The sequence below is a fragment of the Cricetulus griseus genome (assembly GCF_003668045.3).
Source record: "Cricetulus griseus strain 17A/GY chromosome 1 unlocalized genomic scaffold, alternate assembly CriGri-PICRH-1.0 chr1_0, whole genome shotgun sequence".
In the NCBI taxonomy this organism is placed as follows: domain Eukaryota; kingdom Metazoa; phylum Chordata; class Mammalia; order Rodentia; family Cricetidae; genus Cricetulus; species Cricetulus griseus.
The window spans coordinates 269,861,586-269,889,570 of record NW_023276806.1 but is presented as its reverse complement, the minus strand read 5'-3'; the positions used below and the strand labels follow the sequence as shown (position 1 = coordinate 269,889,570).

The 27,985-nt window shown below is 43.9% G+C and overlaps 1 long non-coding RNA gene across 4 annotated transcripts in view; it reads left to right on the top strand.

Annotated features, from left to right (window-relative positions):
• Nucleotides 1–27,692, top strand: part of LOC103160115 — a 47,238-nt gene extending 19,546 nt beyond the window's left edge. For all 4 annotated transcript variants that reach the window (XR_004771530.1, XR_003481104.2, XR_003481103.2 and 1 more), the window contains exons 3-5: nucleotides 20,556–20,678; nucleotides 26,052–26,434; nucleotides 27,332–27,692. This is a non-coding gene — a long non-coding RNA (uncharacterized LOC103160115). The remainder of the gene's footprint in view (nucleotides 1–20,555; nucleotides 20,679–26,051; nucleotides 26,435–27,331) is intronic.
• The last annotated feature ends 293 nt before the right edge of the window (nucleotides 27,693–27,985 follow it).

Sequence of the window (27,985 nt, the reverse complement as noted above, 5' to 3'; positions counted from 1 at the left end):
TCCTGGGATTTCAAGCACACTCTACCAGTTTTGATTGTTTTTCCATGGGCTCTGGCTCTAAACTCAGGTCCTCATGCCTCTGCGCCATCCACCTAGCCCACATCTTCTGAGACATGCAGAAGAAAAGATACTTTGTTTTGTACTCTACCTTCCCTGAAAAGAAGACAGGCATAGTCTGTACAAATAGTAAAAGTTACGGGCTGTTTGTAATACTGAAAAGAAACATTCTTTCCTTTTTTCCTTTTTTGAGTCAGGGTTTCTCCTTGTAGCCCCGGCTATCCTGGAATTAGCTCTGTAGACCAGGCTAGCCTGGAACTCACATATCTGCCTGCCTCTGCCTCCTGAGTGCTAGATTAAAGGTGTGTGCCACCATGCCTTGCTTGAAAAGAAAAACATTTTTTCCCTTGAGTAATATTTTTATTAATTATTTGGGAATTTTGTACAATGCACCCCACCAATCATACTTCCCATTCCTCTCAAGTCCACCCTCCCACCCTTACACCCCCCCTCAAAAAACCCCACTCACCAAGTCCAATTTGTGTTGCCCATATACTTACTGGAACATGGTCAGACTCCCAATGGACAGCCCCTTAAAGAAAACTGAGTTGTGTATCCATCCCCCCTTCCTGTCCCCCTGCCACCAGAAGCCAACAACTGTGAAGAGCTGGGCTTCAGCATCTTTATCAGTTTTAAAGGACTCTCTTCAGTAGCTTCCTGTCTGAACTGCTCCTTCCTTCCTTCTTTCCTTCCTTCCCCTTCCTTCCTCTTTCTTTCTTTCTTTCTTTCTTTCTTTCTTTCTTTCTTTCTTTCTTTCTTCATTGGTGAGTGTGTGTGTGGGGGGTGTCACAGACACCTTCAATGTCTCTCATTCTTAGTTACGACTGCAGTCATTGATACCAGTGCAAAAGAAGCTTTCTTGCCCAAGGCAGTGGTGGCAGCATGGATCACAGACATCAAAGTACCCTCAGCTTTCAACCAACAGAGAACATAAATAGTAACAAGGGCAGGCCTACCTACTGTTTCTGAGTTTACACTTCCAACTTTTGCTCTTCCTTGCTGACACACTTGACTCTGGGCAGGCACAGTGCTGAGGTAATGTTTTCTTATCTCAGACTATCAGGCAAGTCTCTTTCCTAGTTTCCTTGCAGCGTTCCTTGTTGATTGTGGTGGTCACATGAAATTCTGGCCAATAAGTAGAAGTCCTCTGAATGTGGGGTTTCTGGGAACTGTTATTTTCATGACCGAGTGATAAGTGTTAGAAGATAGAAGGCTCTCAGGGACCTCCCCCTTCTCACTGTAAGATAATATCAGGTGCTATAGTAGTTCTCTTGACAGCATGAGGTAATGAGCATGGGGCAAATATTCATACTAGAGATTGGGAGAACAAAAGATTCTGAGTCATGAGACCAAGCCTAGAACTACCTACGTTCAGATTTCTGGCTGTGTGAGATCACTGAATGGCCTCATTGTTTAAGTGATTGAAGTTGGTTCTGCCATTGCTTGCATCTCAATGTGCTGATGGTGGAAAGGCACTGAACTCTGAACAATGTCTTGTGAAGATGCTGCAGCTGTCTTTCACCTCCCTCCCCAGTAACGTGTTAGCGATGGGTTCAGGGAGACTGAGTAGCTGGACCACAGCTTCCCAGCCCTCAGGGCCAAGTCAGACGACCCAACCCCATCCTTATTTACTTTTAGTCCTTTAGAATCACTTGAATTTCTTTATTTTTTAATCCAATTCGTTATCACTATCACTATTATTATGTGTATATATGCATATATGCACGAGTGTGTGTCATGCCATGTCTGTGGAGATCAGGTGATGGTGGGAATCAATTCTCTTCTGCCTTTAGGGCCCTGAGGCTTGAACTCAGGTCATCAGACTTGGTGGCAAGTACCTTTTCCTGCTGAGCCGTCTCTTCAGGGGATCCTCCACTTGAGTTTCTATTTCTTTTCTATATTGTTATGTTCTCTATGCTAACTAGATGCGACAGCTTCAGGTCAGAGGTTGGAACCTTTCCCCTTCTGGCATCTACTCTTACACTGTGTGGAAAGAAGATTCTCAATGGCTGAGACGAAATGAGTTCCAAGGCATCTTTCCTTTCTCCCCAGCAGCACAGAGGGAGGTAAACATCCGGACTTTATCTTGGGAAGATCCACATTCACCATCTTCTCAGTTTTTAATTTGAGAATAGAAGACCTATGTGTCCTACAGAGATTTCCCCATGCTAATCACTAACACTGGGGCGGGACGTCCTTTGGATCTTGGTTGCATACTGGTATTTCCATTTCTGTACCGCTTAGACACATGGTTCTCGGGGTGTCTGTGATAGTTTGGCTTGAAACTCCCTCCCACAGGTGTCAGTTTTGGGTTATTTTGTGATGATTCAGTCAAGTGGCACCTTTGATGCATTTGTGTGAGCATGTGCTGGGGAGGTGGTGCTGGGGTGAAACTCAGGGCATTGCCCAGGCTGGCAAGCCCTCCCACCACAGCCCTACCTGTGTGCATCCTTGTCTCAAGAGTGGCACCTTGCTGGATTAATGTCATCATGGGCTTTGCCTTCATCCCTCCTGTGCGGGACTCCTCCTTTCCCAAAGCCTGCCCTGCTCATTCTTTCTCTGTAAGCACAAGAGCCTTTTGTGGGCTCCAAGATGTCATTCCAACATAGAGCTTTGTGCCATCAACTGTGGGTTCTCCTTAAGGTAACTGTGGGTGGCCCTCCATTTATTTTTCCTGCTTCCTTTTTGTTTCTGTGAATTCTCCCCTCCAACCCCCCCCCCCAGCACATGCCGTGTCATCTGAATGACCACTTAGAGGAAGGATCAGAAGTTTGTTGTTTCATTTCCAGCATAAATCAAAACTTTGTGTTCACGCTGTGATGTGACTGAGTCCAGGAATAGCTTTGGGATTGCTAAGTGTCTGGAGAGCACCGACTACAGACATGTTTTGAAGCTGGTCATAATAGTTGCTACAGCTGTTAACAGTTCTTGAAAGAATGGCAGCATTATCCACCAGGCCTGAAAATGTGCCGGGCTTGCATTGCACAGAAGTCACACTGGGATAGATGTGGATCTTTTTTTTCCCCTTCTGAAACCCAGCCATAAAGGTCTTCAATAACTAGAGAAATTCCTTTCACTGCTGAATCCAACATGAAGGACATTGTGTTGTGACAATTCCGTATCACAGCCCATGAACGTTGTCTTTGTGTGAGTGGATGTACGGGCTGTACTGTTTTGTTTTTATTTATTCTGCATTCTTTAGTCTAATGTCCTTTCCTTTTTCCTGACCAGAAAGATTGTTATTGAGCCCTTAACAAAGCTGAAATCCTGCAGTGTGTTAAAAAAATGTTAACAATTCAAAGAAGTTATAAAAATTTATAAGTTGGCAGAATGCTTGGGAAATATCTGCATATTTTAATATAAATAGATAATGCAAATATTTGTTCATTGCATTGAGAGATGAGTCTCTGTTTTCCAAAAGGCCCTGCTATTTAAATTTGATTTATTTGATTACATTGAAATAAAGGGTGTCCATATGAATGAGGCCAAAGATGAAATGCCACCATTGTGAGCAAATGAAAGAAAGTTAGCTATGTTGTTGTATTGTGGGGGCTAAACAAGTCCTTCCCAGCAGTGGGGTTGCTTTGCAATTAGAGTTCTTAAGAAGGTGACTTGCTCTTAATCATGTTTTTATTTTTTTTTTTTTGAGATTTCCAATTTGAGATGAAGGTTTAATGTTTAGAAGAGTGATTAGCTATCTTTCTCCCTCCCTCCTCCCCTCCCTTCCTCTCTCTTGTCAGTTTTACTGTCTCTTTGGAAAATGAACAGACGAGGCCAGAGAGATGAGATGGCTCACCCGTAGGGGTACCTGCTACCAAATCTGATGACCTGAGTTTGATCCCCAGACCCAAATGGTAGAAGGAGAGAACTGACGCCTGAAAGTTGTCCTCTGACATTCACGCATACTTAGTGGTGTGTACAAGTGCACACACACACACACACACACACACACACACACACACACACACGTAATTAAAAGTCTTTAAGTGTATTGGCAGACTTAAGGTAAGCATGGGTTGGCTATATCAAGGGGATAACCACGTAAAGAAAAGTAAGTAGAGTAAAAATAGTTAGTATATAAGTTTGTGGGGGGGGGTGCTCTGCTTCATTTCTATAGTCAAGAAACACACATTTAGTGAGCCTGGGCCAAAGGCTGTGTAGAAGGATTAGGATCTAGGGTTCTAGGTTTTTCTCAAGTTCAAGTCAAGGTTGTCAGTGGAAACCTAGAGGATGGGTGGCTCCACAGGACAATGTACCAGATAGGTCTCCCCATCTGAGGGGAGACCCAGAATGTGCTAGGGATCAGTCTGTAGGCCAGAGGCATCTTCAGGAAGCAGCTTCCTCCCCAAAGTTTGTAACAAATCAAGAGGGTGCCCTCAGGAGATGAGTACAGACAATGGCTGAAGAGGTGACTCTAGTTAAGACACAGGAATTATAGGGCTCAGCTTTGATGCTCTCAAAGTAAAAACCAAGAAAGTGTGAATGTGTGCCTTCATAAGAAAAACTCTGCAAAGTGCTAGTGAATGGTCACATTCCCCAGGGTAGTCACACCTCACATTCCCCAGAGAGTGGTCACACCTCACTTCCCCCAGAGTGGTCACACCTTGAATTCCTCAGTGCCAACTTTACCTGCCAAGGTCCCAGGGAGAGGATAGACCAAGGGGAGTAAGAGGAAAGGATGAAGGCTACAGCTCGGACTGAGCAAGTTTATCCACACAAACATGCAAACTGTCTCACAGTATCATCTGAATAGCCATTGGCTGTCATCCTACACTATGTCAGAATCGCTCTCCTGCTACCCAGGGCCAGTAGACAAGCTACTCATGGCCCACAGCTCTCGGAGGCTTGTGGGAACCCAGTACACCTGAGAAGTCTGGCCTTCTTCAGGAAAGAGGCTTAAAGGGGAATAACATTGATAATGTCTCCCAAACAAAACAGATCTGCTATCCTGAACTAAGAGGCCCCATTTTAAGGAGAAATAACATCCATGGCTGACATTTGTGGAAGGCTTACAGTGTGCCAAGCATTGGAGGTCTTGTTTAAAAAGTATTGGCAGAGCTGAGCCTGTAGCAGAGGTCTACTATATGGAGGCTGAAACAGGAGCATTGGAAACTAGTGGCTAACCTGAACTACACAGAGAGAACCAGTCTCAAGAAAAACAGCATGACCCTAGAGAGATGGCTCTGTGGTTAAGAGTATTTATTGCTCTTGTAGAGGACCAAAGTTTGATTTCTAGCACTGACATGGTGGCTCACAACCATCTGTAACTCCAGTTCCAGGAGACCTGGCCTCCTTCTTATGACTTCTGAGGGCACCAGGCATTCAGGTAGTACAGGCAAAACCCTCATACCCATAAAATAAACACATTTTATAAAAGGTGAAGTAAAATCAGCTGTAGCATAAACAACAGAGGGAATTGTCAAAATAACCCAAGGAAAGATGAAGCCTAAGCTGGAGGTGGCCAGGAAGCATATAGGGAAACTATTTTAGTCCTGTTATTTTCAGTACCCTGGGTGTTGCTGTCATCTTGCTCTGGCCTCTTCTTGTCTCCATAGTCTTTGTAGTCTCTAATGAAAGAATTCCAAGAAGATATACCGAGTAAAGTATAGAACAAGCTCTTGGAGAGAAGCCAGACTGTAAGAATTTTCTTGTGAAAGAGACTATCTATACAAATGTAAACAAGTATTTAAGAGTATCTGAAATCATGCATCCATATGGAGTCTCAAATGCTACCAAATGCCTGTGTATGTTCATGTTTGTGTATATGTGTGTGAGGGAAGTGTGTGTGTGTGTGTGTATCAGGGCACATGTGTGTATGTACAATGGTATGGAAGTGTGTGTGTGTATGTGTGTGTATCAGAGCACATGTGTGTATGTACAATGGTATGGAAGTGTGTGTGTGTGTGTATGTGTGTGTGTGTGTATGTGTGTGTGTGTGTATGTGTGTATCAGAGCACATGTGTGTATGTACAATGGTATGGAAGTGTGTGTGTGTGTGTGTGTGTGTGTGTGTATGTGTGTGTGTGTGTATGTGTGTGTGTGTGTGTGTATCAGAGCACATGTGTGTATGTACAATGGTATGGAAGTGTGTGTGTGTGTGTGTGTGTGTGTGTGTATCAGGGCACATGTGTGTATGTACAATGGTATTGTAAAATATAGGAAAGAAGGTATTAAGGGGCAGATGAGGGATCCCTATTGGCTGGTGGCAGTCACCCCTGACTCAACTCCACTTCCCATCAGCACTTGGTTTCTTTACCAGTTCTCAACACCAACACTTTGTGTTTGGGCAACAGTCCAGGTACTTCCAGAACTGGGGAAGTCCTTTCACCGTGTTTTCTTCTTAGGCGTTCTTCAGGGTGGGGCTTGGAAGCAGGGGAAAGAATGAGGTGGGGGAGTGAGAGGATGCTCTGAATAGGGCAGCATTTGGCAGAGGTGGGAAGTGGTTTATCTGAAAGAGGGATACAGATAAAACTCTAGGGATTCTGAAGGAGAGGAGACCTTAAGGACCACCAGGAAAGATGGTCCAGAGAAGGTGACCTAGAAAGTGGGCCTGAAAGGGTATGTAGCATTTCTTTATTTTTTCTTTTTGGTAGGCATGAGTGGAAGAACATTCCTTTGAAAAGAAACAGCCCAAACAGTTGCTGCCCCACAAAATGAAGGCAGGAATGTGCTTTCTCCCACCCGAGGCTCTTCATGGGATCTAGGGATTAGCAGTCCCATCCTTTCTTCTTCCTTTCATTCCCATCGTCTCTATGGTCACTTTACCCCCACACTTTATTACACCGTGTCCTTGACACTTGCTTTATTAAGTGCTGAGACCAACATTATCCTCCTTGGGCTGACTTGTGACCAGGATGGAAGCGGTGTTAGGTGACTGCAAAAGCTAGGTCATGAAAAGTTAAGAAGTGTCCCCCCGGGACTGTTGGGACCTTCACCTTTGGAGGCTGAGCTGCCATGCGGGGCTCCAGGGCTCCAGGCTGGGGGTGAAGGGCAGCAGCCCCACCTGGAAATGCGAATGAAGGATGCTCCTAAAGCAGAGTCTCCCTAGGTTGTCAATTCTTTCTATGCCACTTTAGATGTCACTGAACAGAATAGGTCAACACTACTGCGTCGTTTTCAAAATCTTGGCAGAAAATAGGTGAGCGCAACGAAATGATTGTTTATGCAGCTAACCCTGGACAATTTGCGCATGCATCCACAGGCAGCCATCACAGCCAACGGTGATGCTCTCTTCTTACAGTTCACACCTTTCTGTGCAGCAGAGAAGGGAGGGTGGGGATTATCAACTCTTGAGAAGCCCTGCTTGGCTGATTTACACCTGTCATCTCATTCCATTTTCTTAATACCCGAAAGATTTAAGTGAGTGAAGGCTGGATACCACTTTACTTCAGTATTTGTGAATGTGCAAACAGGACTTAGCAACGGACTGAGGAAGCCAGGTAGGAAGTCTGGAATTGAGTTTTGGGATCACCAGGGACAACTTTCCTGTTTGTATAGAGGAGTAAACTGAGGTGCAGAGAAAGGAAATTGCTGCGCCAAATCCTGGCTCTGTCACCCAGGGAGATGCACTTGTTTTCTCTGAAATGTAGGATGACAGTTGGGCCAGTTGTCTTGGGGCTGAGTGAGTCAAACAGCATGAACTTGGAGACTGGAGCCTGGCTTGGCTACGTGGTTGCTGTTTGCTGCCCGGTTTCTGTTCAGCGGCCTTCACAGAGCTGGCAGCTGACAGAGTCAGGCCCAGACCTGGCTACCTTTTCCAAAGCATGAGCTTCTGTGGTACCTGGGATCCCAGCATGCAGGCTCACGGGATACCTGCGTTTCTCAGTGTGGTCAAGTGCTATTTTAAGAACTTTCTCTACAGAAAGTGCCTGGGGACAATGGGCTCTGGATGGCTGCCTCTAGTCTCACAGTCTGTTCTCAGGGGTGGGTGGCCTCTATGTCCTGTCCTGTCCTGTCTGTCTGTCTGTCTGTCTGTCTGTCTGTCTGTCTGTCTGTCTGTTTGTGTCCGAAGGTGCCCTATACAGCTGCCCCCTTCCTGCTTGTCTGCTACAAGGGGTCACAAATGTGGGGCTGAGGCCTCAGAGGCTATGACCACTTAGTTGGGACATGTTTCTCAGCACCGAGCTCCCCCGAGCTTTAGGGTGTGGGACAGGAGGCTTCTGGCCAAGAGGTTTGAGTGAGTCTCTAAGCCCTAATCTCTTTGCTCCTCTGTCAGAGCTTGACCAGGAATGCTTACCTCACAGGATAGTTAGGAGACTCAGAGAGGATGGGGTGAAGCACAGGAAGTTGCCCATACCCTGTATGCAGTAGTAGGTTGTCGACTTTTAACCCAGCCTTGTGAATTCAGAGGAGACATAGGATATAGAGAGCAAAGAATTGCAGTTTGAAGTGCAATATTTTAAATAATCACAAAGATAAAAGGTCAAAATTGAGAGTTAATTAAAAATATAGTATGGTTTTATAAAGTCAAAGAAATTGACAATGGTTCCCAAAGAGAGAGAGAAAGAGAGAGAAGAGAGAGAGAGAGAGAGAGAGAGAGAGAGAGAGAGAGAGAGAGAGACAGATAGTGACAGACAGAGGAAGCAACTTCAAAGCTTTTTTTTTTTCTCTAGCTCTGTGTGTTCCTCTCAACTCCTGCCTTTCTACTTCTGCCTGCATTTGTCATCATTGTTTAAGACATTGACTTAAAAATAAATGTGCCAGGAGGGCCTATAAGGTTAATAAGACTATATTGCAGGACTTTGAGGAGGAGTTTTGATTAACAATAAATCCTGTTGATGGAGTTCATTTATACTCTTAAATTAGATAAGGGAAGCCTGCTGGTCACAGAACAGTAGGCAAGCAAAATACATTTTTACTGGGTTTCAATGTGGAGAGAAAAACTCTCTTTAGAGGAGTTGCTGAATCAATGAGGATAATGACCGACCCAAGACTCTGGCTTCTGAATCCTCCTTTTGTGCATGGTTACTACATTATTCAGGACTAAGTCTGGCGATACTGCAGTAACAAGCACCCCACTCCCCAAGGCTCCTAGAGACAGAAACAAAATCATTTCTTCCTTTAGTGACAAATTTCTTATCAGTTTGTCTGGGCCCCAGGAAGCCAGGATGGAGCAACTTCTGTGGAACATGCTGCTGGTTATCACGGTCTAGGGTCACAGTGGTAGACTTAGCTATCTGGTAAATTAAAAGCTTCCACCTAGAAGTAGCATACATCACTTCAGGTCAGGGGTCATGGGCAAAGCAAGGACTATCTATCTATCTATCTATCTATCTATCTATCTATCTATCTATCTATCATGAAGTGGAGAAGTGTTCCTACTTTGGGTTTGGGTGAACAACTCCAATACATCAACACCCACACCTTCGCAGCCATCAGCTCCCGTTGGTTATTGACTGGTTCTTTGCTGTCTTCCTGGCCCCAGGCTGCTGTAGAGATGGGATTAGAGTTAGGTGCTCGCCTGACTGTGGAGCTGAACATGTGGCTGGACCAAAATGAGAAATGGGGCCAGAAAATTTGATCTTCTGTTTCATTTCCTCTGTTGGTGCCCCTCCTTCCTTAACTCTGGGCTCAATGACTGGCATACTCTTGGGTCACCATTCAGCCTCTCTAAGCACTTGTCTTGCAGATGGCAGATGGGTACTTTTGGTCTGGTATGGATAATGATGGACATGTAAAGCATGCTCAGTGAGGACTCTCAGTGACCTTGCCTGGGGTTCTTGAGTGCCCATCAAGGCTGAACGCTCCATTGATCCTGCTGCTCCACACTCCCACTAGGCACACAGCCTATTCCGATCTCTCCACTATTATTCCCCTCCTGTCTCCATGTTCAGGTTCCCTGTTCATATCTGACTTTATCACAACACCTTTGTCTATGAACTAGGATAACATAATACCTATTAACTCATGGATGGCTGTTCATACCTATTAACTCAAGGAAAGATCCCTTCACACCCCTAGTGACTGGATAGCCTGAAAGAAAAACAGGCTAATAACAGTTACAGATTTATGGTGAATATTATTTTATGATGAATATTATTTCAGAATGAGTATTATTTCAGAAACCACCTCATCTGATGGCCTTTCCCCCCAAGACTCTTGCCTCTGAATGGCTGAGGGGTCTGCTCTGCTTGAGGTTGGATGGGTATTGCCTCCCTTTTTGGCTCTCCAAGAGGCCCTGCAGCACATGACAGATTTTAGGCTATCTCTGTTGACTTTCTGGCCCTTGATGAAGAGAGACTGAGGCCAGAGGGAGCAAGGGATGCAGAATTCCAGACAGATTGCTTGAGGTCAGGCGTAGGAGACCCGGTTACCATCATGTTTCTTGTCTGACATACCTGCCTAGAGGAAGAAGCCAGGGAAGAAAGGGGTCGTTCCTGGTGATTCACGGATCTTTTCATAAGCAAATTTATTTTTCCTTGTGAGGCTCTGGGTGACTAGACAGAGATAATAAGATTAAAAAAAGAATCAACTCTTTTCCTCTAAATGACTGGTTAAAATGTGGTACAGGCTGTGAGTTACTCAAGGTCATTATTGTGCGATGGGTTATCAAAGGCCTATGCGAAATGTGTGGGACTTTTATGAGCTTGTTTTTATTATAGTAGACTGTCTGAGGGCCCCTTTTGTACAAAGTGCTTTGAAAGTTCTAATGGGACCCCATAATCATCCGTGTGATTATGAAGGTCAAATTGTGCCGAACAAACCCCAGAGCTATTTTTGACCAAATTAGTAGATGAACAGAACTGAATATTAAAAAAAAATAATTTTGTTGTTGTTGCCCTTTCAGCCTTGTGGGCACAATGAAATCTGTCTTGCAGCTGAGAAAGTGGCCACTGTCCCACTTCTCTTGTTTTCTGTTATGGTGGCCATCATATATGCCTTGGCCAGCAGGGATAGTTCCTGCATGGCACAAAACATTTAGGGTGTTTAGGGAAATGATTCAGTTTTCAATCAAGAAGAAAAAGAAATGAACTTTCAGGTGGAAGAAAACGTGGTAGATAATAGGACAGCTTCTGTATACCAGCATAGCCATGCATAGATTATTTATGTGTTTACCTTTGTGAAGGATGGGGACATGCAAACAAAACAACCCAGTGTCCCCAAAGGTCCTAATGGGCCTAATGTGTAGGGTTTGGCTGAGAAGGTTTTCTTTCACTGGGTTCAAGGTGAAGGATAGGACTACACTAGCTTTGGGACAAGAACTGATAGAGTACTCACCCCTGTTTGCCAAAGTGTGTCTATGCCTTTTTCTGTAGCACGGGTGCCCCGATGCTCTTCCACAGGGAGACCTGTGCTTTCGGGCTCCAGTTTGAATGTTCCATGTTATACTAGGAAACTGAGATTAGAAAGGCAGTGGGCTGTTTCCTTTCTCCTGTGAACCAAGAGGCTGGAAGGACTTTGAATTCCTTACCCACAAGATCGACTTGAAGATAAAGGTTATTCAAGTTCAAACACAACCAAAGCTCAAGTATACATTGAGGCCTCTGGGGTCAAATGGCACCTGCCCTCTGCCTCCAGCTTTCTAGTATTTCGTATGGCCATTGGGGTTCTGAATTTGCTGAAAACAGCCTAGATCGTGGATGTTGGGAAGGGTATGGATACAAGTCGGGCACATTTTAGGGAGGAGTCTTTGCCTGTTGCTTAACTCCAGGCTACCTAGAACTCCCCCAGACAGTTATGTTTCCTAGAAATTCAGATTTCAGGTCACTCACTGCTCGGCAGCTAAGATGCAGCTACTTGCCACTCTGAATCTCCTCTCTGTAATATCCTTTTGCTGAGGGCTGTGTTCTCATGGCTAGACAGCTCGTAGCCAGAAAGCCTTCATCTGGGGAGTGACACAGATGTCACAGGGTGCCCATGTTGCCTCATCACAGAGACTGAGAAAGAAGTGACCTCTCTCCCACCAGGGCCTTGTCTGTCTGTCTGCACTATCTACATGATAAAGATTGCATGCCCTTCTAGTCAGACCTCCTCAATGCACTTGAAATTCACAGGATGCAGCCAAAGGTTGCAAAGCTGAAGCAATGTGATGGTGGGGACTGCAAAGAAAGGTGTAATGGGAAATCATCTGAGCAGCACAGAGGTCCTATGAGCCATGCTTTGCCAACAGGTGGGACACATTAGGACTTTTAGGGGCACTGGATGGGTTTGCCATTATGGTCCTGTTCCCCGTAAAAGTAAATACATTAATAATTGTACCTTATGGGTATTTAACAAACAAATACCTTCATTCTCTATCACAGTATTTCCTTTCTCATGAAAATGTACTGTTTGCTTCTTATTTGAAAACATTTTCCTGTGTACTGAAGGTTTTGTGAGATATTGACCACCTGTTGTACCAGATGGTTAAGTTGTCCATGCTAACAACAAGCAAATGACTATATCCTCAAGACGACCTCGGGAGGCTGAATATTTATGAATAGGAGTTATTTTATTACTCTAAGTGGTAATAATACATGTTAAAAATGGGTGTGGTTCATAAAGTGGGGGAGCTTAATTATATAGGCAATCTACATGTCGGTGTCTCATGATTAGCAATAGACTTGTCTATGTAGACCTTGACATTCCAAAGCAAAACTCAAAACACTGGTTTTAGGGTCAAAGGCAGGGGTTTTTATAAAATTTTAGGTGCCGTGGCCTTCGGTGAGGATCCTGCTTCAGTTAACCACAAACTTGTGCAAGTCTTCTTAGGCAAGTTGTCTCATTCTGTGCTGTGACTTCCCTCTCTAAATGAGGTGGAATGACAGAAGCCCCACTGAGAGAAAGCCATGAAATGAAGTGTTTGCAGAGTCCTTTGTACAATGCCTGGGATACCGTATGTTTTCGGTGTTAGTTACTATAATTGCTATTATAATTGCTATAATTATCATTATGAAGTTATCTTATTCGAAAGATAGAGAAACTCAGGATTCTCCATCATTTTGCGAGGCAATCATTTTGCTAAGTTCAGACAGGTAGTTAAGAAAAAAAGATGTCAGAGGTTAGAATTAAGCAATAATTTGTGAAGAGAAGAAAGAGTGGGAGGTAACACAGACGTTTCAAAGATAGATGAACTATAGTAGTCCTTTTTATCCTGCTCTATCTGGCACTGGGTGTGAACTATGTCCCTTTCAGCATGTCCACACTCTACCACCTTCCTGTAGTGACTTGGCTGTCTTGGGTTTATCAGATCAACTGTCATGTGTTGCTTGGTTTTAGTTCCAGGAACCCTTTCATAGTAGGCTAATTTGTTGTCACAACGCATAACCTGCTTTATCCTCACGTCACCTCATTATGTAAGCATTGTATCATCTCAGATCATCACAAGAAGGGTGGCTATAATACAGTACTGAGAGAGAGAGAGAGAGAGAGAGAGAGAGAGAGAGAGAGAGAGAGAGAGAAGGAGAACATTCACATAATCTTTGTCATAGTACATGTAGCAATTACTCTATTTTACTATCATTGCTGACATCTTATTGTGCTAATTTACAAATTTGGCTTCACCATAGGTACACACACATAAGAAGAACCATAGTCTATAATGGGTCTGGTACCAGCTGCAGCTTCAGGTACCTGCTGGAGTCAGGGAACATGTGTCATAGATAGGATGGCTTATTGTACCAGTCCTCATCAAACAAAGACTGCTGGAGACAAGATATTTGGAGAAAAGGCCAGAGATAGCAACAAGGCTGGCAGCAAACTGGAAGGGTGGAACTTAGCTGCTCAGCAAGTGGGGGTTCTTTTCTGATGTTCATAGTAGAAATTGCCCAGTTAACACAGTAGCACTGGCCACACTGCATCTAGAATGGCTAAAATCTTAGTGTGGAAACAGCTATATGAACAGCATAGGTTGGTCTTGTCACCCTGCCCAACACAAGCAGAATATAACTGGATGCATCATAACAGAAATAGGATAGAGCCAGAACGCAAAGGTAATGGGGCCATTTTAATGGCACTAGCAATGATAATGGCATTAATATTACCTAATATTTAGTGTTTCTAATTAGAAAAACAAGTCCTTTTGTTTTTCAGCTGTAAGTGTATATTATACTACAGTGCAGCTATTGTCTTAATCAATGGAGTCTGGTTGGTTTGCCTAAATCACAAAACTAAGTTTTGGGCCTTCAGTAGTAGATCTTAGATCTGTGCTGTCTGTTGTATTCTTACAAAATCTTCAGATCGACCATGATAGTAATAAGTGTGGGCCACAGAGATGGCTCAGCAGGTGGGGGGTACTCGCCACCCAGACTGACAGCCAGAGAAAGCCGACTCAGCAAGTTGTCCTCTGACCTCCACATGCTCTCCATGGCACATGCATGGTCTCCCCAACAACAAAATGTAATGAGAACGACAATAATGGTATTTGTTGAGCTACTACTGTTTCTTTGGCCCTGTGCCAATGAATTGACTCACAGTTTCCCATGGTTCAGTCGAAAGGTATAGGTTCGAAGCCCCTTTGGTAGTTGAAGAAGCTCAGACTCATTGAGGGCACATAACTTATTCCTGATTCTAATTTTTGTAAGTTGGGGAGTTCTAATTAAGGTCTGTCTCACTTCATGGGACAAGATCTTTGTGCTTGGTACTTGTTGGCATTTGAGTGGATACAATTTTAATCTTTAGTGACTATTAGCCTGTGTGATAAGTAAGTACATACAGCTGTAAACAGAACCCATCAGGCCAGAAAGATGGCATCATTTATACAAATGAGCTAGGATGTAGAATTTTCAGAAATGAGACTGAGACATAGAGGAGAACCACCCTTCCTTATCGACAAAGCTCACCACTCCTCATCAATCATTGTAAGATTTCAGGTGTAGGGTAGTGAGGCCTTGAAGGTCTAGGCTAGACAGTGTCAAGCTTTCTTTTATCTGAAGATCAGAGAAGCCTGCTGGCTGAGCCCAAGTAAGGGTACTATTATTGCTCTAGTGGGGGGGGGTCTCCACACTGCTCTCTGCTGTCTGTCCTCTTGGGGGTTTCAATATACACTGTGTTGGATGTGACACGCTCTGCTCCTCAGAGAAAGATGGGATTGTCAGGACTTAGAGACAAGCTGTGAATTGGTCTTTCATGCTGAGCAAGGTTCACAAGGCCAGACCTCAGCCTTACCCGTTCCCAAGGACTCATTCATTACATGGACTTGCCTAGATGTGAAAAATAGCCCTCAGTTCTTCCCTCACTCATTTTCCATATTGCCTTTTGTGAGCCTGAATATCTCGGAAGATTGTGGGTTTGATAAATAAACAATAAACAATATTTTTTGAGAAGCGAAAGTTTCTATGAACCTCCCAAGTCAAGTTCAAAGTTTTAAAGGACCCTGCACTGACGGACTGCAAGCATTTGGGTTGTTATGTCCAGAGTGCATCTGTCCATCCACTACTGTTTTGTGGCAGTTAAGTGGAAAACACCTATAATCACCCCTGCAGGGTAGGGTTGACTAAACAACCCATGACACTGTTTTCCTTATAGACTACCTTAAAAGTACTTCTGAGGCCTTACCCTTCCCACAGAGTTAATCACATCCATATTCTGTAGGGTGTCTCTCTGCCACAGTCCTAAAAATATCCTGGCATCTTGCACCATTCTCTCCTTGTTTCACAATGGACATACATAACCAGGGACATAGAAGCGATTGTTTTTGGTATGGTTTGGTTCTTTCAAAGGAATAGATAAATCATCATGCTACGTGATGAGAGAGGAAATGACAGTTTTTATCTTTTATTCAGGTAGCCTAAATTTACATGAGACCACAAAAAGTTCCTGACAGGATGTTATTGATTGCATTCACCCAGCTGGGGCCTGAGATAGACGGGTCTTCCTGCCACGTCACGGGGCACCCTCTTCCTCTCACTCCTGCCCATGAGTCAAATCTGAGGTCGTTTGAGTCTCCCACAAAAGTGGATGTTTAGGGCAGCTATCTCAGGACCTTGGGCAGATTTCCCATCAGTCATTCTCCACTGGGCCCCTTCTCTTCCATGCTTATCAGCAACAGTACCCTCTGTTTTTAATGCTCCAACTGATGGGTGAAGTGAAGCTTAGCTGTAATAGCTAAATGTATTAAGTACCAGTTTTCCCCATGGATGATTTATTTATATTAACTCGCATCATCTTCAAAACTTCTTTCTGAGAGAGGTGCTATTTTTATGCTTATTTTATAGGTGAGGAAGTTAAGAGCCTGGCTTGTGGTTTCAGGCAAAGGCAAGCCATCCCCCTTCGCCCACTTCCTTCCTTGCTCTCATTCAGGCCCTAAGTGTTAGCCCTTACTGTGTGCCTAGTGAGCTGAGCTGTGTGATGGAACTGGAGCTGGCAGTAGACAAAACCACTGTCCCCATCTGATATTAGTTAATTACATTTCTTCCTGATGGACTCTTCCCAGACACCTTTCCCTGCATGCTAACCTTTCTAAGTGATAGTCTCAGCTTTCTTTCCAGTTCAATACACCTAAATTGTTTCAAAATTCCAGGTTTTCTGTTTGATTTAGTGTTCCTGTTTGAAGTCTTACTGTGCTTGTTGGTGACATGTCTTTCCTCCGAAGCCCAGGAAGGCCGCTGCAAACTCTTGCCTCCTGTTCACAGTCCCTGAAGTCAATGTTACTGATACTTCCTAGACTGTGCCACACACACAAAAGCAAAAGGATGGGGGGAGGGGAGAAGGAGTGGGAAGGGAAGGGGAAGAGAGAGACATGCAGGAAGAGACAGAGCAATCGGTGGTGATGGAGATCATTGGACTGGGTTCAAGAAGAATTTCTTTCCTCATAAACTCATTCTAAAAAGTTGATTTCTCACTAGAAATGATCACAAAGTCAATTCAAGGTTTCCCCGAAGAAGTTTGCAATTTGAGAATGGAGCGTCTGATCCTGAAAGCCATGATCCCATGGGCTTAAGAGGTCAGTCTAGATTTAGCAAAATATTGGGCCCTAAAGAAAGCTTCTAGATGCCTTAGTTGGGAGCAGCTAAGTTCACAACTTCTTCAGTTTCCCACTGTAACACTCCTCATGTCGGGTGGTGTGGGGAAGCCATGGCTGGCTGGCTTGGCCTTAATCTATCATATTGGAGAACAGCTGGGGATGTATTTAGTATAGAGATAATGAGATGTGAGTTCATGGCTTTGGTCATTTCTGTGTTATCTCTAGTTATATACTGGCATACCTTCCAGGGAAATTTCCATGAATAGTGACACAGAGATTTGGCACAGAAGACCTACTGTTGGATGGTCTGAGCACTAGGAGTGAACCAAGGAGAAACAAGGTTGAGACAGCATTAAAAGATGATGCATGTAGAACTCTTCCAAATCCTACAGCTCAGTGTCAGGAACGTGACTGTCATTTGCCCCAAAGCTGTCAAGAATCCTGAAAATACAGACTATACGCCATTAATAAAGACTCAGGTTTCCAGACGCTGTTAGAAGAAAGGTATTCTTCTCCCTGTTCTCTCAAGGATAAAGTTATTATCACAGGAAGAGCAAAAAGTAGAATAAATATCATCTAGGTGTGTCAGGTGGTTAATAATATTGGGTCTGGAGAGACAGTTGAGTGGTTGAGAATGCTCATGGGTCTTGTAGCCCAGTGGTTCTCCTCAACCTTCCTAATGCTGCGGCCCTTTAGCACAGTTCCTCATGTTGTGGTGACCCCCAACCATAAAAATATTTTCATTGCTACCTCCACAACTGTAATTTTGCTGCTGTTATGAATCTTAATGCAAATATCTGATATGTGTCCCCAAAGGGGTCATGAACCACAGGTTGAGAAGCAGTGTTGTAGAGGATCTGGTTCTATTCCTAGTGCCCACATGGTAGCTTGCAACCATCCGTAACTACGCTTCCAAGGGATCCAATGCCCTCTTCTGGTCTCTGCAGGCATCTGACACCCATGGTGTACTTACATACATGTAGGCAAAACATCTGTACACATAACTTAAAAGTCAATAAATCTAAACTATGTTATTATTTTGGAATTTGTTATAGCATTTGTCAACTTTTACAGTTTGCAGTTTGTTGTGATTCTTTTTTGGATGCTCAATAAATATTTACTTCTGTACTTCATTTTATTTGCAACTTTGTGTTCTTCAAGGAGAACTCTCAAACATGTTTCATTTTTTTGAGAACTGACCCCTACCCTACTCAGGTACCATTTAGTGGTAAATGAAGTATGTGGTGCACGAGTGTCTTTTACTAGCCTGTGATTTTTTTCATGAATCTCTAGGCCACTAAGAAAGATTTTTCCCAGGATAGGCTCCAAAGCTACACAGAGAAACCCTGTCTTGAAAAAAAAAAAAAAAAGAAAAAAAAGAAAAAAAAGATTTTTTCACTGTCAGGTATTTGATGCAACTGTCTCTGAGGCACTAGTATGTAGTGGTTTTTGTTTGTTTGTTTGTTTGTTTGTTTTTCTCTTTGAATGAATAGGAGAAACCACCAGTGTGGTATCAGTGTTCCCATGCAAAGTTTATGTTTCATTCATATCATATCATAGGCCCGTGGGCAACTCTATTACTTTGAATAGTATGTTCCCCCTGGTTCCTTTAGATCTGGGCAGTCAATGAAATCAGAGAAACAGCATGGTGGACTATGACCATGATATAGATTCAAGTGTGCCAGGCATGGCTTCTGTTCACATCCCCTTGTTCACAATTAGCTACATTAACTCATGCAAGGAGACCAAGAAGCTGTAAACACACAAGTAGTAGCACTCCATTCTAGATTTCACTAGACATGTAAAAAGGAAATGATAATTTTTTTGGAAGATAAGAATGGTGTCACCTGCTGACCTAAGCTCGTGGGAACTCATAGACTCGGGGCCGACAGCTAGGGGGCTGCATGGGACTGACCTAGGCCCTCTGCATGTGGGTGGCAGTTGTGAAGCTTGGTCTGCTTGTGAGGCTCCTAGCAGTGGGATCAGGATCTGTCCCTGGAGCTTGAACTGGCTTTTGGGAACCTATTCCCCATGCTGGTTTGCCTTGCCCAGCCTAATGTAGGGGGAGGAGCTTGGTCCTGCCTCAACTTGATGTGCCATGCTTTGTTGAGGCCCATGGGAAGCCTGCTCCTTTCTGAACAGAGGAGGAGTGGATTGGGAGGGGAATAGATGGGAGGCAGCAGGAGGAGGGAGTGGGTGGAGAGGAGGGAGGGGAAACTGTAGTCACTATAAAAATAAATAAAAATTTTAATAATAAGAATAATGATAGTAATAATAAAGAATGGTCTCATAAGGGGATTGCCATGGTTGCCCAATGCATGTTTTGTAATTGGATGTGCTACTGTGCTTTGGTGGAAAGAGAGAAGGATTTGGAATCAGAACAACTGGATTTCTGTCTGTCCCAGAATATTGCTTATTAGTTAGCTATGTGACCTCTCATGAGACACAATCTTTCTGAGCATCAGTTTTATTAACTATATAAGAGGGCTGATAATAACATCTGCCTCACTTACTGCAGGGCTTATTTTCATGGTCAAGTGAGATCAAAGACAGAGTTTATTATACTTAGTCAGATGCTATACAAATGTGAGTACCAACCCTTTTTTCCTTTGGTCCAGTCTTGTTAGATCCTCTGACTGAAAGATTAAGTGAAGATCAGTCAAGGTGACATGCTGCATTTGCCTGCCTATAAAATGGATAAATATGATGATGTGTCTGTTACTAGGAGACCAGAAGACCTTTTCAGTCAGTCTTCTCCCAGATACTATTGAATGGAGGTGGAGTGGTATACTCTGATACAGGCTTGGAGGTAAAAGGACAACTTGCAGGAGTTGGTTCCTTTTACAGTGTAAGTTGTGGGGTTTAAAAACTCAGGCTGTCAGGCTTGGCCTCCAGTGCCCCTGCCTAACACTAGTCTACCAAACCAACCCTGAATAAGTGACTTTGGGGGTATGCTGCTCTGTCTTGGGTTCTGGAAGACCCTCTCCCAGGATGCATGCAGTGGATAGTTTAATGCCCTTACTTATTTCAGTATTCATGATTTGTGGGAAAGCTAGCATCACTGATGAAGAGCCAAACCAGTTTCTGAATTTATTTCTTAAAGTCCTTAAGGGTGACAGCACTCTCAAAAGCCAAGGCTTTCTGGAAGGGCTTGGACGCTGAGAGGTAAGAGTCTGGGGTTGTCAGTCAGAGAGTTCATGCTAAGCTGTGGAGTGGGAGGGAGTAGCTGAGAGAGGTGGGTTTGAAGGAGGCATCTGGAAGGAGAAATTGAGGTTAGAGGCTGGTGAAAGTTCTTGGTCCACTCCCCCCATTCCTTTTCCTTGTAGCTTCTGAGGACCAAAGCACAGGGTTATATATTGTTTGCTGATACAGTCCAAGCAGTCCTTGTACAGAAGTCTTCTGTTAAGGCGAGGCCTCACTCAGCAGAAAGGTTTGGGTTTAGAAAGTCAGAAGCAGTATCCCATAGGCCTGAAGCCTCAGATGTTCTAGAGGCCAAAGACATCTCCCTGGGATGAATGGAATGTGGCCTTTTGGGGTTTCCACTTTCTAACACATGGAGTTCACAATGGCTGCAAATCTGAATCCTTGCCTTCTGTCTTTCCTCTCTTATATGTAGAAATGAAACAGTTCCAAAGATTCTGGACTCATCTGTGTGGCCTTGAAACCATCTATCATGAAACCATGACAACAGATAACTGAAGCTGGCATGGCAAGAAGCTAATGGTCAGGGCTGCTCTCAGTGAGTACTTATCAGTAAGCCCACAAATGGTCAGTCACTATCTGTCCTGTTGGTTGATGTCAATGTTCTCCTACTCATTGAACTGACCATCTTGGTCTGGTATCTGCTACCCATTGCTCGATACCAGAAAGTTTCATAGACCTCTTCTCTAGACCACTCAACATAGAGAGGTAGGTGGTGGAAACTTCAGGAGGTAAGACCCTCCAGCAGAAAAATAATAGATATTATTATATATAAAATGTAAATTACTACCCTGCATATATAGACAATTTTGTTCAAAACATAAAAATCATAGATTTGTGTAGTCTAATCATTTGTCATTAAGATCTAGGATGATGAGAAGTGATAGTTTCATATTTGCTTATTGTTTAGTCTTGCTTGTGAAAAATTCTTTGTCATCTCTAGGCCCCCACAGCTTTCTATCCAGGTTCAAGAGCTACTTTTCTTCCTAGACATCAATAGGGTATCTATCACACATCCCTCCTCCAAGGTCTCGGGGAACATTGCAGAAGAAGGGGTGGAAACAATGTGAGAGCCAGAGGGAAGAGTGGTGTGGAAAGTTGACTTCCAGGCATGGCATGACTGCTGCTTTCTCAGGCTCCAAGCAGTTGTGGTTACCTGCAGAAGACTGGGTCTGTCTACAGTTCCTCATGGAAGGAGGCAGGACCCATCAGTTCCCATCCTCTATAAGGGTGTATGTGCAGATAATGATTGATACAGGGGGAAGGGACACTTTCTTCAGTGGTGGTAAAGTGTCCATACTCCTGTGATCAAACTCCCACCCATGGTCCTTTAAACAACCCTAATGGAACACACACACACACACACACACACACACACACACACACACACACACACACACACACACATGCATACACAGGCATATACACACACAGACATGAATGAAAGTCAAAGGGCATTACTTCAAGTGAGAGGGAAACAAGATAGGATAATGGGTGAATATGGTCAAAATACATGCACACATATGAAATGTTATGATGAAGCCCATCATTAATGTAAGGAGATGTAAGGAGAACATTTAAGAAGAATGGCTTCTGTGTTCCTCGTCAAATGTGCCGTTCCTGAGTAACGTCTACCACAAAGAAGAGGTGAAAGCACGTTATTACTCACTTTGTAGCTCTTGGTGCTGTATGTGTTGAATCACTGTGGACAGATTGCTCTTCAGATCCCTGACAACTCCCTGTTTAGTCTGCTCATATCACATAACCCTCTGTTGTGCTGCCCTGGAACAGTAGCTTCCAGGGACTTTATTACTGATTATCACTTTGCTGCTCTGGTGATGATCACCAAAGCACTTGTGCAGAAAAGTGCAAAGCAAAATTCATTTTCTGCTCTTGTTAAGCTTACTGTCAACACTGTGAACTATGAACTATAAATGTAGGGTAATATATGTTTTCAAGCGTGTCTTCTCTGGGATGCTTTGGGTTATATCACTGTATTTATTTCTTTTTTGTTTTGTTTGTTTTGTTTTGCTTTTGGAGATAGGGTTTCTTCTGTGAAACAGTACTGGCTGTCCTGGAACTGGCTCTGTAGACCAGGTTGGCCTTGAACTCACAGAGATTTGTCTTCCTCTGCCTCCCCAGTGCTGGGATTAAAGGTGTGAGCCACCACCGCCTGACATATCAGCCTGGCATATCATTGTATTTCCAGTGATCTCTTTCATTGTTGATGGTAGGAGAGGATCCTCAGAGAACATGAAAAAAAGTTTACCCATTATTGTGAAAAGGCCAGCCTGGGAAAATGAAGAGGAGACGTCCATTGTAAAGATCCATGACCATGTGCATTGTGTAGCAAGTCTTCAAACACCTTAGAGTTGGAGGCTATTCCTGATTACCAAATGTGACAAGAAGCCTGTCATAGGTGGTGATGGGGGAAGAGTAGATCAGATTAAGAGCAGCAAAGAGAGAGAGAGAGAGAGAAAGAGAAAGAGAGAGGGGGAAGGGAGGGAGGGAGAGAGAGCACTCATGACACTCAACTCCTATACGGGTCTATATGGGAGAGAGCACTGTCCTGGGAACACTGAGAGACATATAATGGCAGGTCCAAGCTCAGGTAGATAGTATGCTCAGAGCCCTGAAGAATTTTTTTTTGTCCAGTGTGACTGACAAACCAGAGTGTCACAACCTCTCTGGAAGCCAAATCTTGGAGTCCAGTGGGCTGATCTGTTCACAGACACCTGCTTGCAGCAAGGCCTGGCTACCAGCCTGGCAATCATAGAGGTATGGAGGCCAAGCTTCTTTAAGGCATCTGGTCAACCTCACAATGGGACAGACAGTTGGAAAGTGCTCTGAATAGAATCAGTGAAGGAGGGGGAGGGACAGAGCCATCCACAGTATGGGGTCCTAAGATCCAAATGGCATATTGTTACTAAGAGATCTGAAGCAACTGAGAAAAATACAGAGGTCTGTGGGGGGTGCCGATCAGGGTGTGACAAGTGGATTCCAAAGCATCAGAGGTGCTAGGTATGGATTACCAAACCTGAGTCGGAGCTGGGGATACTTCAGTCCTTCATTCAGCAACGAGTCTGCCTGTACGAGTGGCATACTTTTTCAAATGAACACCAGCTACTAGGAAGTATATGCATGTTTTCATTCCCTTCATTTATCTGTGTGCATACATATAGGCACTTACAGACACTTATATAGAAATAATTACATAGTTCATGTAAAATAAGATATAATTCATACTTTATGAATGTACATATCAGTATAGATACTTACACCTTTCACATATGTGTTTCTTCCATTTTGTAGATGCATGTGGTCTTATTCATTTCTTCACTTAATTCTTTTTCATTTGTGAAACCTATTATGTAGCAAACACAGTTTCATGTTTCGTATCTAAATGAACACTTTATTTTGTGACGTGACCCTCAGATAACATAAATATTCATTTCTTCACTTCACAGGTGAATGGGGCAGGTGCTGTGCTGAGTACTCTGTTCTCTTTCTAGTCCTAGCTTCTTTCCAGGGGATACTTTGGTGTAATTTGCAAATGCTCTTCTTTCAGCCGTGTTCATCCAGCTTGAATTTTTCTTTCAGTTTACAGGGCTTCTTGTCGTATTTTCAAGAGAAAACTTTATAAAGGGAAAACTTGAGCAAATAAAGGAAATGAAAACCCCAATGACATTGTGTAAGAATAGAATTGTATCATTACTCATGAAATATTCTTTCCTATAAACAAAATGAGGAACCAGACTAAGAAGCATTGGGTATGTTTAAATATGCTGAAGTGTTGGAAACTTGAGCTGTAAGAGCAACACCCAGTGCTGCTTATGTTTAGAAGGTGTCTCTTTCTCATTCTTCACATTCACTAGGCTTTTGAGAAGTGACACAAGGGTAGGCTTTGAGCTTTGTGCTTCCAAACTCAGTGTCAACAGCAAGAGATATCTGGAAATATCTTGTATGAGTGACAGTCATATCACGGGTTGAATGAGGGACAAGGTAGACCTTGTGGTAAGGCACTGGCAAGGATAAACCTTGAGTGCTGAGCCATGGAGTAGCAGATCTGGTGGAATGCCCGCACTCTGCTGACACCTCAGTGGGAAACACAACAGTCCTTAGCCATAGGAGGGTTGGGTGGGTGGCTCTCAGCCAAGACACTTTCTAGGTACTGTGTATAGTCTCTTGGTGGAGTCTGCAACCACCCTGAATGTGGACGACTCCTTCAGAACATGTTGCATCAGAACCATGGTAAAACATCTCCTGTTGCTGAGTCATACTTACCTTTCTCCCTGATAGGGGACTCGGGAGCCCACATCCAATAAGCCTCCTGCACACAGATCTTAGCACTTCCATTTTCAGGGCACCTACCTGACACAAGTTCTTGTCCAGCTCTATGGCCAGAGAAACGATTTTCACAGCTGCCTCGTTAGACTGGAATAGTAGATTGAATGCAGGTTAAAATGAGGAATAGGTGTAGAAAGGACTCCCTGTGTTGGGTGAAAGGGCAAAGCTGGAGGGTCAAAGTGGGCAGGTTGAAGAGGGGACTAATAAGCATAAGGGCAGACCTGGCTCATTTATGTAAACTTATCATGATGTCCCTCCTGGTTTCTTGGAGACAACATTACAAGTAACAGAAAGAAGCATGTTTATTGTGAACCATATCTTCAGATACAAACGCCACCACAGTGGACCACATCGTGAACTGTTTTACTCAAGAATCTGGAAGTTGAACAGATTGTCCACCTAAGCAACCTTCACATACATTTTCAGAAGAGCTGCTAAGGTTAGGGCTATTGGCTCTTCCTTGGCAGCATGTGCTCTCCTTAGTGGGGAATCTGCTGTGCATTAAGAGTGGGTGTGTCACCTCAAACCTCATGACTCAGCCAGATGGGGGTCAAGAAACCAAGGACAGACAGGACAAGGGACTTGCCTAGGGAGGAAAGGTAGGGTGGAGATGCTATTTAATCCCACATTCCTCTAACTTGGAAGCCCCAGCCATGCAGGTCAGATGAACTGGTCCCATGGAGCCCATGATCTAGGCCTCGTGCTCTGGGGCCCTGACTCACACCAGTGTGGTGACCAAAACATGTGCTTATTAACCCTCTTAAGTCATCTGTTCAGACGGAAGTAGTCATTCAGCAGCTCAACAGTTGACCCAGGCTATTTCCTCTTTAATAATAATGATAATCACAAAGGCACTTCTATTTTTAGAATCCGTGGGGCCCTTTCATGTGTGATGTGTGTGGCTCACAGTGAGCAGCACGGAGCACTGTCCCCATTCTAGAGATGCAAAATCTGAGACACTTGTGTCCATGCCCATTCACCTCAAAAGGAGCAGGGTGATAACACTCCCCTTTCTGTTGAAATTGGTTTCTCTTAAGTCACTTGCTTAAGCAACTGAGAGAGAACGAGCTTCTGTGGAGATCTATACCTCCACTGTGTGTGTGTGTGTGTGTGTGTGTGTGTGTGTGTGTGTGTGTGTGTGTGTGTGTGTTCGCATGTGCTTGACTGAGCACACACGCTCACACATGGGCATGTGGGTGTATGAGCATATAGACCTGTGTGTGTGTGTGTGTGTGTGTGTGTGTGTGTGTGCATACATGTGCAAGGTGTGTGAATGTGTGAGCACATGCATGTGTGTAGAGTCCAGGCATCATCCTTCGCTCTCATTCATCAGGAGGCATTCACCTTGTTTTCTATGCAGTAAAGTACTGCTACCATATTTATCTTCATTTTCCTGCCCCGTCCCCTTCCATTCTGGCTGACCTTCTTTTTTCTTCCCAAATCCTCTTCCTACCTTCATATCTTTCTGTGTGTGCAAGCTTTGTGAGGTCAGCCCCGCTGCTATAAAAACAAGTGACTGTTGAGTGCTCAGCCCTCAACAGAACACCTATATCACCCTCTCCAGGGCCCAGAGAACATTGCAGAAGAGGCAGCAGAGAGATCAAGAGCCTGAGGATGGAGAAGAGTTGCTATGACACTGTCTTCTAGATATGACGTGGCTGTTGTCAAACCTTGTCCTGACACACAGTCTTTCCACATGGATCCAAGCTCACAGATTAGACTGGATGGCTGGCCAGCAAGCTCCAGGGATCCACCCGTTGCACCTTCTCATGCTCTGGGATTACAGATATACCTGGTTTTACATTAGGATGCTGAGGATCAAACTCAGGTCCTCATCCTTGCTCAGCAAGCACTGTACCAACTGAGTTATCGCCCCACCCCCTCTTTCTTTGACCTTGGGTGAACTGGAAGGTTCTGGAAATATACCCAGATTGAAAGATTCATCAGGTGAGAAATAAAAATGGCACATTGAGAGTGATTAAAACCAAGGTCGACCCTATGTAACTTGCTTGGTAGACATCAGTACTTGGCAGAGTGTAACTGGCTATAATTATCTCTCATTATCATTCTGCTCTGCTATGTGCTTCTCTTGGTATCAAAGCTTGATCTTTTCCCCTCATGTCATGCAGAGGGTCCTTTCTCTAAGCTCCCTAGGACTGTCATTTAAAACTGATTATCATGTCCCATCAGCAAAGGAACCCAGGTGACTAAAGTGAGCGCCATCCTTCAGCGCTTGGGTTTTCTCTATCTGTGTACCTGGGATCTTGGAGCTCTTATCTGTGTTTCTTGGTATTCCTCATCTTCCTGATGTCATTTGACACAGTAACAAATTTCTAAGCACGGGATATTTTGGTTGGTTCCTGATTTTGCGATATACATCATTAGGCCACCCTGCTGGATAATGAAGATGGGGACTACCCTGTCCCTGGGACACTGAGTAGCCAGAGATGGGATAGGGAGAAGAGGGACAGACACAGCAAAGGACAGGAGTGGACCCAAGGGAGGGAATGTTTCTCTTGGGGCTTAGCAGGGCACCACACTTCTCTGTTGAAACTTCCTCTTTTTTCCCCCTCCATGTAAGTGAACTGTGTGAAGGAAAAATGACCTCACACATTATTCTGCTTTCCACGAAGTAAAAGATCGTGGTGGAAAATTTACAAAGAAATCCATTCGATTTCTCTACTTCTCTTGCCGTATGATTTTCAGTATGACTCAGTTCTAAGACTGTCACTGCTAAGTAGGTCCTTATTTTCCTCATTTGTTTTTCCAGACACTTTATTTAGCAGCTTGCTAAATATAATGCCCCCTCTCAACATGTTTTTTTTTTTTTTTTTTAAACAACAGATTAAGGAAGAGACCGGAAGTAGTGACAAGATCCCTGAATTCACACAGTAAGCTATCAGCAGTGATACGGGGCAGGATATGACAGAAATAGGCAGCTCCTTCATAACCTTTGTCATAGAAAATAGACCTTACCCACCTCAGAACATGGCAACCCTCGCCTTTAGAGCAGTGGTCAGCTGACCGCAGCCTAACCTAGCCAGGTGATTGTTTTTCAATGGCCTGTGAACTGAAAATGGTTTTTGCATGTATCAGAAAAAAAAGTCAAAATACATGTAATATTTCTTAACAGATAGCAAATTCTGTAAAAGTCTGATTTGAGGGTTCCTGAATACAATGAGTTGCACTGGAGCATAGCTACTCCCATCTGTTTCTGTGTTATCATTTTTGGCTGTGCTCACAACACTGTAGTGCAAGAGGCTGGTGGTCGTAGCAGAAACTCACGAAGTCTAAAACAGTTTATGATATATGAACCACATGACTCACGGAGCCTAGAATATTTGCAATGTGGCATAAACGGAGTTTACTGACCTTTGAGGCAGCAGATTTGGTGGCAGGGTGGTGGTGGTGGTGGTGGTGGGGACAGTTGGGTGAGCTATAAACATCAGATGGTTTGAGGCCAGCCAGTGAGTGACACAGGGAAAAAGAGGGCCAGGT